At 36.4% G+C, this 10,000-nt stretch overlaps 1 protein-coding gene and 1 pseudogene across 4 annotated transcripts in view; one reads left to right on the forward strand and one right to left on the reverse strand.

Moving 5' to 3' along the window:
* The window catches only part of Tbc1d5 (TBC1 domain family member 5), a 452,807-nt gene that overhangs the window by 331,065 nt on the left and 111,742 nt on the right, over positions 1 to 10,000 (reverse strand). The gene's annotated exons all lie outside the window — the stretch shown is intronic.
* LOC121451191 lies at positions 2,445 to 2,542 on the forward strand (annotated as a pseudogene).

A 10,000-nucleotide genomic window follows, 5' to 3' on the forward strand; every position in this document is an offset into this window, starting at 1 on the left:
TTTGTTCATCAGACATGCCATTTTTAATTCAGTATTTTAAAGAAAGAGATACAAACACATATATGATAGGATCCCTACTCTACAGGAGCATGAAATATTTGGTAAGAAGAGGTTCTGTGAAATATTCTAAGATGCAAAGGTCTAAAATACACACTACTCTAAGCAAGACCTAATTTATACACAACCTCTTTGTAAAAGAGACCTATGCAACAATACTTTTGAAAGGGCTGGGAGCTGAGTAACTACTGTATTTTTTGTTCATTCCCATGAACCTGAGTTCATTCCCCAGAATTAATTGGGAAGGTCGCACAGACCTGTAGTTTAGTTGAAAGGGAAGGTGAGGAGTGAGAGGAGAATCTCTGAGTCATACTGGGAAGCCACTAAACTTGCCAACAAGTGATCTTGTCTCAAAAAAGGAAAAAGGTGGACAGTGCCTGAGGAACCACACCAAGGTGGTGCCCTGGTTTCCATAGACACATGTGAAGTGCATAAGCAAGAACACACATACACCTAAGTCTGAAAAGAGGAAGTGTATGTGGAGCAAAGAACATGATCAACGTCTTTTACATGCATGAACATAACAGAATGCATCCCATGAGTTTGTACAATTAATGTACACTAATTAAAGGTTTCTATTTGAAAAAAGAAAGATCTTTGTAAAGAATTAAAATCACAGCAAAGTAAATTTTTGCCACTAGTCAAGAGCTCTACAGGCTACCGACATGAGGGGCTCGGCAGCAGAGAAGCTAGAATTGAGCATTACTGTCACTGCATCACACGCTCTAAGACAGTCAGGGAGAAAAGTAATGAAATGCGAGAGGCGGGAACTTTGACACAAAGATTTAGTTTGAACATATTCTACTTGAACACAGCCATTCAGGTGTGATGTTTGTTCTTCCTCTTCTTTTCTTATAATATCTAAGAACACATTGTCTCCTATCTCACATTGTATAACAGTTTCATACCTTGGACTGAGTAAGAACTTTTCACAAATGAACTAACCTGGATACTAAAGGCTATATTAGATTTGAATGCTGGAAAACATGTCCACTTTTGCAATAAAATCTTCCCATGCTATTATCCCTGGTTCCTTCCTTGTAAATCAAAACCCTTAAGCTAGTCTCCTTCTGTTAAATACTAAATAATTTGATAATAGTTATATTAAATTGAGCTATATGAAATTAGTACTATTTAACAATTATTTTTAAATGGACAATTTGTCTTAATACACACTGAAGTTCATTTGTATTATATGAATCTTCATCATCGTTGTCTCCCTCTATAACTAGTCATTAGGCAATTCAGGGTCCCCTATTACTTACTGTGACATTAAAGTATCTGCTGAGCTTTCCTCCAGGTCTTTAGTCTGACTACCTTTGTACACATCTTGAAGACTAATATAGAAAAATCTCCATGTGCATGGGATTTGACGAGGTAAGTCTTGTTGCATACCTTCCCATCTAAGCTGTGGAATCTTACTAGAACACAACAGGCTAAAATGATGTTCTTAAACATAATTTAAAATCAGCTCTAATCTATCAAAATAATAGCAAAGTTTTAATATTTGATAACTGAATTATCTTTATTAACTACTTAGGAAAATGTTTCATGAATGATTGTAAGACTATGTAAACCCTGAAGAGCAAAACCTGACTTTTCTTTAATTTCCATAGAAATAATAACTGACATATACAAGTAAACTGCACTTACTGACCATCTTTCATATTCAAGAATATGAAACATAATACAAAGAAAGAAAAAAAAGAAAAACAAAAACCTTTTAAATTGAGCATATTAATACACTCCTTTAATCCCAGCACCAAGGTGGCCAAGCTAAGAGGATCTCTGAGTTCATGGCCAGCCTAGTCTAAACAAAAACTTCCAGAGAGACATAGTAAAATGCTGTCTTAAATAAATAAATAAATAAATAAATAAATAAATAAAAGAACACCTCTAAATCACAGGTAAATAGAGATATGTAAAACCAAAGCAAATTAATGTTTTCATACGATTTAAATATAGTCAAAATGAATTTTTCTGTCAATAACAAGAAAAAATTAAATAAATAAATAAACCTTAAAATACGTAACAAAGTATTTTGTGTGTCAACTCCCAAGTTTAATGCTAAATAAAACCATAGTGTTGTCCCCAAACCTGAAGAGGTTTATTTTCAGAATGATTTTAACCATAAATTTACTTACTTAAATTTTAATTTGTGGAAATTGTGTGGAAATTATTCATAAAATAAAATCTCCACAGAAAACAAAAGCTCACAAACTAACACAAGCAAAACATATATAAGCATATTACTTGAAATGATAATTTAACCTCAACAGTTTTGGCATTCTGAATAGCATTTAAAAGTGATCGCTTTATTAGCAGTCAGTTTCAAATGCACTTGCAGAATATGCACACAAAAGACCAAAACGATAAAATTGCTATGAGTGCTCACTCTAGCAGCACATCCACTAAAATTTGAACAATACAGATATTAGCATGGCCCTTGTGCAAGGATGACACACAGATTCCTGAAGCTCAATTAGGGAAGTGCACAGTGAAGCAGATTTTATATCCTCCCTGTTAGAATGACTAAGAGCAAAGTAGCTGACAACAAATAATAGCAAGGTTGTAGAAAAAGAACACTCATTCACTGTTGGTTGGAATGTAAATAGATGCAGCCACTTTAGAAATCAGTACGGATCATCAAAGCTTAAAACAAATCTACCACATGACCCATCTATACCACTCCCTGTCATCTACCCAAATGACACACCATCCTACTCAACAAATACTTGCTCAGCTACATTCACTGCTGCCCTATTCATAACAGACAAGAAAAGAAAACAACCCAAATGACCATCAACAGACAATGACATACACAGCAGAATACTACTTAGCTGTAAAGAAAACAGAAATCATGAAACTTTCAAGCATGTACAAAGACCAGAAGACAAATACCATGTGTTTTATCGCATCTGCAGTTCATGGATACAAATTTCAGATATGAATAACCACAGAAAGATGGAAAGTAAAAGTGACAAGGAGGGTAGGTGCTAGAAAAAAAGATGGGATATTGAAAAGGAAATGAGGAAAATTTTTAACTAGGAAGGGAGAGAGACATCAATACAGGAAAGGAACAAAAGAAGGACAAATAGCATTAAGAATGTTTGATGAATCCTCAAGAAATCATATTACTTATATTTACTTAAAATTGTATACATGTTTATATAATACAAACATATACATGCACACATATGTGTATGCACATACACACAAACACATAAATAAAATGTTGCCACTTAAATTAACAATTCTCCTCAAGAAAGCTACAGATTATAAAAACTCCAATACCAAGAATGGAAAACCTAACTTTGAGTTATTGGTCAGGTGACTCCTAAAACAATATAAATTACTGCTGAGGCCCTTGGTTGCCCATTAGAAGATAAAGGTAAGTTACTATTGCTGAAGACGCCACACACTTCACACCACTTAGAAGATAGGAGTTATATCTGAACTAAAAGACTCCTTCCAGTGGTTTACCTTTTTTAAAATTTTAATTGTTTTTATTTTTTTCTCCATTGACCTCCCATTCTCCCCTCAACTCTTCTACCCTCTCCCATGACCCCCATGCTCCAAATTACATTTTATAGGACCAGGAAGTATTATGCAAGCTGCCAATGGAGGGAAATAATCAATAGTCCTATCCAGCTGTGACACCAATTATAATAAGGACCAGCATGGCAGGAAGTCTGGAAATTGCAACAGTGGCACCCATACCTTGGCTGAAACCAACAGTTGTTCAGCTAGGCTTAAGTTCTACTCAACAGAAAGTAAATCATGCCTGGTACTAGAAACCAAGCCAATTGTGTGTGTGTGTGTGTGTGTGTGTGTGAGAGAGAGAGAGAGAGAGAGAGAGAGAGAGAGAGAGAAAGAGAGAATGAGAAAGAGAATAATAAGAAAAAGCAAAGAAAGATTAACAATAATAATCAAAAAGAGGTCATCGATTTTTAAAAAAAAGTGTGGAAGGTCATGGGTGAAGTTGGAAGAAGGACAGGGATGGGAGAAATGACGTAATTTATATTTTAATTCAATGTGTTTAATAAAAAATAAAATAATGATTCTAGGCTTTGAGTTAAAAATGGCTAGCAGCGTCAAAAATTTTAAGAAACTATTCTGTGCCTCCTGAAGATAACAGAACGCAAGAGTACCTACCTGTGCCACCATGACCAAGGGGCTACACCAAAATACTGTCAATTTGTACATCTACGTGTCAATTTAAGAATATGTAACCAAAGTTCAATAGCAACATTATTATAAAATTAGCAAAATGCTAACTCACAGGAACTCAACAGGTCAAACAACCCGAGTTCTTCTCTAGAACATTCGTAAAGAAAATAAGGAATTTGTAGAAATAACACTACAGATTAAAAAGATGCACACTTGAGTATTAACACAACAAAGTGAAATAATTTTCTGTGCTGAAAGTCAAAAGAGTGGTGACTCTGGAAAGAAGGAAGGCTGTAACTCTCAGATGCAATGGGAGAGGTTCTGTTGCAGCAGATAAAGCATTATTTTGGAGCCACGCAACATTCATAAGAATGTACAATAATTCCAGATGTATATTTTCTGTGGAATGGTTTCCTACATCTGTGTTCTATTTTATAATGAAAGGCAGAAGATTAGTTTAAAGAATTAAAAAATATAATTATATCAGACTTATCAGAAGAGAAAATAAAAATTTATCACTTTTTTTGGTATGGATTTTTTTTTTATTGAGAAAAGAAGAAAAAAAATCATAAACATAAAAAACAAGTTTCCACCTTCTCCCAGCCTCCCCTTTCCCTCCCCCTCCTCCCACCCTTCTCCCCCTCCCCCCACTCCTCTCCCCCTCCCTCTCCAGTCCACAGAGCAGAGCAGTCCGGGTTCCCTGCCCTGTGTCACTTTTTAAAAGGGAAAATATGTAACAAATGATGGGCTAGCATTATTCTCCAGACGTCAAGTTAAGTAGCAAGATATATAACTTAACATCGACAAAGCACCTGGGAACATCTAGAGCCAAGCCTCTTGCCAACCCCAAAATGGCTCCCTTAATTAAGATATCTTCTTCCCTGCTCCCATATCTGTCCTTCCTCCATCTCAACCATCCCACTCCCCCATGCTCTCCCCAACCCTCCCCTTCTCTCTCCCCGTCCCTCTCTCCTTCCCTCCACCCCCATGCTCCCACCTTTTGCCTGGTGATTTTGTCTGCTTCCAATTTCCAAGAGGATCTATATATGTTTTTCTTTGGGTTCACCTTCTTATTTAGCTTCTCTAGGATCATGAACTATAGGTTCAATGTCCTTTGTTTATGGCTAGAATCCACTAATGAGTGAGTAGATACCATGTTCCTCTTTTTGAGTCTGGATTACCTCACTCAGCATAGTGTTTTCTATTTCCATCCATTTGCATGCAAAATTCAAGATGTCATTGTTTTTTTTTACCGCTGAGCAGTACTCTAATGTGTAGATGTGCCACACTTTCTTTATCCCTTCTTCCATTGAAGGGCATCTAGGTTGTTACCAGGTTCTGGCTATTACAAATGCTGCTATGAACATAGTTGAACAAATGTTTTTTGTATGATTGGGCATCTCTTGGGTATATTCCCAAGAGTGGTATTGCTGGATCCTGAGGTAGGCTGACTTCCAATTTTCTGAGAAACCACCACACTGATTTCCAAAGTGGTTGTATAAGTTTGCATTCCCACCAGCAATGGATGAGTGTTCCCCTTATTCCATATCCTCTCCAGCATAGGTTTTTAGCCATTCTGTCAGGTGTAAGATGGTATCTTAAAGTTGTTTTGATTTGCATTTCCCTGATAACTTAAGGAAATTGAACATGTCCTTAAGTATCTTTTGGCCATTTGAAATTCTTCTGTTGAGAATTCCCTGTTCAGTTCAGTACCCCATTTTTAACTGAGTTATTTAGAATTTTAATGTCTAGTTTCTTGAGTTCTTTATATATTTTGGAGACCAGACCTTTGTCTGATGTGGGGCTGGTGAAGATCTTCTTCCATTCAGTAGGTTGCTTTTATGTCTTAATGATTGTGTCCTTTGCTTTACAGAAGCTTCTCAGTTTCAGGAAGTCCCATTTATTCATCCCCAGCTGAGACCCTGGGCAGTGGAGGAGAGGGTGCCTGAACTGGCCTTTTCCCATAGTCAGACTGATGACTATCTTGAATATCACCATAGAACCTTCGTCTGGTGACAGATGGAGATAGAGACAGAGACCCACATCGGAGCACTGGACTGAGCTCCCAAGGTCCATTGAAGAGCGGAAGGAGACAGAATATGAGCAAGGAAGTCAGGACCACGAGGGGTTGGTACACCCACTGAGACAGTATGCCTGAGCTAATGGGAGCTCACCAAATCCAGCTGTACTTGGACTGAACAATCATGGGATTAAACTGGACCCTCTGAATGTGGCTGGCAATTGGGGCAGACTGAGGGGCCATTGATAATGGCACTGGGACCTGTTTCTACTGCATGTACTGGCTTTTTGGGATCCTAGACTATTTGGATGCATACCTTCCTAAGCCTGGATGGAGGGGGGAGGGCCTTGGACTTTCCACAGGGCAGGGTACCTTACCTTCTCTCAGGACTGGAGCAGGGGAGAGGCGGGGGAGCAGGATGGAAGTGGGAGGAGGGGAGGAAGTGAAAATTTTGATTGGTATTATTTATAAAGTATTAAAATAAAAAAATGTGAAGATGACACAAAAAAAAGGAAGAAAGAAAAGAAAGCAAGATTCTTGTTAGGTTTTACCCTCAAGGTAATGGAATAGACAGTGTAACAGAAACCACAAACACATAACTAACTTAATTTTAACCTAATGCATATGTAAATATAAAGTGCCAAAGACTATGAAGGCAAAACTTCTTGACAAAAAGGAGTAATTCAACTGAATCTAAATGATTAAGTAAGCTTCCCAGTCAGTCACTGAATTCAAAAGGAACAGAAGAACAGAAGCATAAAGGTCATTAAAAGGATTTATTTCCAATCTTTCCCCAGCACTAGTTCACTGCACAACATTCCTGTGAGAATCTCATCCAACACTTATCACTTTTCCTCAGAACTCATCCAAATGGTTATCAAGTTACCCTATACACTAACAGAATAAATAAATGGATCTGGACAACAAACTTTAAGAACTCAAGTCTTGAACACATTGATCATATAATGTTTTAATTTTTATTTTGTATGTGCTAAACATCACATAGCAATGCCATGCATGCCTCCTACTAAAAAGAGCAAAAAGGGAACAACAATTAAAATGAGTCAAAAGATTCCATTTAAATTTCTTAATTTATGTTCCTTGCTCAGTTAGGTGAGAAAAGATATGAAAGTTAAATTATCACCTTTAATCTATTCCTATTCTCCAATGTTTGGAATAACTAATATTTGGATATTATTATTGGCACTACTATATTATACCACATGGCCTGTTATAGGAAAATTGTATGTCTAGGGACCTGTATTAAATGGGATATAATAATTGTGCAAATTTCTGTTGTCTAAAAATATTAATTACAGATTACTAACAGCTTTAACCAGACATCAACTTTTTTGAGTGAGTTATTTCACTAAAGAATTCCCAAAATTCTTTCAGTTATTCATTAGGTTACATTTTCTCAATCCTCCACTCAGTTAATGTATTATCATAGTTGAGGTTAGTATCAAGTAATTAATCAAATATCATATTCTCATAAATATTATTCATGAATGCTTTCTATGGAAAGATTCTAAAAGGAAAAAGAATAAGAAGAAAAAAAGAAGAAAGAAAAAAGGAAGAACAGGAGGAGTAGGAAGAAGAAAAAAGAAGAAAGGAGGAGAATGAAGAGGAGGAGGAAGAAGAAAAAGGAGGAGGAAGAGGAAGAAGGAAGAAGAAGAAGAAAAGAAGAAGAAGGAGGAGGAGGATGAGGAGGAGGAGGAGAAGCACCAACAGTACTGCCATATCAGTTGGAAAAGCCCATTAGCTGCAAAAATAAAAGTACTCATGGGGGATTAAATAATGGGCCAGAAATTGAGAAACTCAATTGCCAAGAAAACCTCATTTCTATTTTTCATTTGCTGCTTTGATAACAATCATCAAGGAGCTTTGGAATTATATAAGAATATATCTAGTGTACATGATAAAACATAATAAAAATATGAAGCTATCTTCTCCTTTCTTTACAAGGGAGAACTTTTCAAATTAGAATCATTCACATACTTCAATTTACTTTTGCTTTTTAAATTTTTTTCTTTATTTATTTTGGGATTTATCCTTTCTACTTTCCATTTCTTCTATCTAAGTTCTCCTGAAGCAAGATTAATAAAAACTCAGAGACAGATGTTGGGGGTTCAATCTGAAGATCTGAAAAGGAAAGCAGCCAGTCACTGACTCCTACCTCAACCTCAGTCCAAAAATGGTGATTCTGCCTCCAGGAATCCTCAGAATGAGACTGAGACTGAGAGCTGTCTCCTCCCATTTTATAATCCTCTCTTGTTCTGGGATTAAGGGCATACACCACTCTGATCTGGTTTCTATGGCAAACTAGTGAGCCTACTGTGATTAAAGGTGTGTGTCATTGTTGCCTAATCTGTAAGGCAGGCCAGTGTGCAAATTTTATTAAAATATAAATGAAATAGCACTACACCCTCCCTTCCTTGCTTTCTTTAAATTCATGGCCTCTTTTCTCATTAATTGGTGTGTGTGTGTGTGTGTGTGTGTGTGTGTGTGTGTGTGTTAGCATAAAGAAATGGTGTATTTTTCCCTAGGGAAGACTATTCTGCTCTCAGCATTCCTTAGTTACCTGTAGTTCTTTGTGTAGGACTGAGGCCTCAAGGTCTTTTCCCAGTCAACTTTAGCATATGTCTCCTGTCCTTATTTAGCTTGTGTTATGGCAGGTATACTGGTGAGACTTTTGCCATTACCAGGAGACACAACCTCCTGATCATCTGCCCTCTCTTCTACAATGTTTCCTGAGCCTTAGGTGCAGGAGCTATATTGTAGATGTATCATTTGGGACTGGGCTCCTCCACCTAAATTTTTTATAGATTGATGTTTTCTGTTAGGTGATGAGGGGTGAAAACTACAGTGACCGATGGGTATGAGAACAAAATATTTAGAATGTAGCTAGGATTTATGTTGGCTTATTAAAGTAGTAGTTGTAGGTTTTTCTTCAAGATCCATGACTTGAGTAGTCTTTGCTAATGTCAGGTAGTGTTCAGTACAAGGCATATGGTTCGTCTAGATGAGTGGATCTGAAGTGTAATTAGAGAGCAGCTGGTCATTGTTGAGGACCCTTCTATTTAGGAAAATGATCCATAATATACTGAATTCATTTTGTTTAAGATAATATAAATTTATAGTTTCCCAAATGGTAGACACAATAAAAATGAAATCAAAGACTATTTATATTCTAAGTCAATAACTTTTTAAAGATAGGTCCTACTATGTGGCTTTACTTGGCCTTGAACTTGTTATCTCTTGGGAAGGAAACAATCAAGCTTGTGATCCTCCTTCGTCTTCCCCAGTGATTATTACTTTTAAATAACTTTTAATTACTCTAACTACAGTGCAACATCTTTCAGACACTAGAATGTTATAGCACAGTGTGTAAGACCACTTTTTAGGCATGCAACCATTGAGAAAAATGTAAATAAAGCCACAAGAAAGGGACTATTTCTTATTGGGTATGAGGCAGGGAGCAGGGAATCTATCCTTTTTCAACAAATCTAGCAGTTCTAATAACACTGTAATATACAAAGATCTTAATGCAGAAACATGTAAGATGAGCTTACATACTTCAGATATTAAGTCACATGACAATTTCACACATAATGGAAAGTACGTCGTCATACCTAGTCTATTGTAAAAATATGGACTCTTTTATGATTTAAAATACAATTCTATTATAAAGGATTATTATACTAAAAGACAATTGTCTAGTTCTTTAAAAGTGACATGTATTATTCTTCAAAG

This window comes from Microtus oregoni, unplaced genomic scaffold (genome assembly GCF_018167655.1).
Source record: "Microtus oregoni isolate MIOR12 unplaced genomic scaffold, Mior012 000007F_ref0000211, whole genome shotgun sequence".
NCBI classification, from domain to species: domain Eukaryota; kingdom Metazoa; phylum Chordata; class Mammalia; order Rodentia; family Cricetidae; genus Microtus; species Microtus oregoni.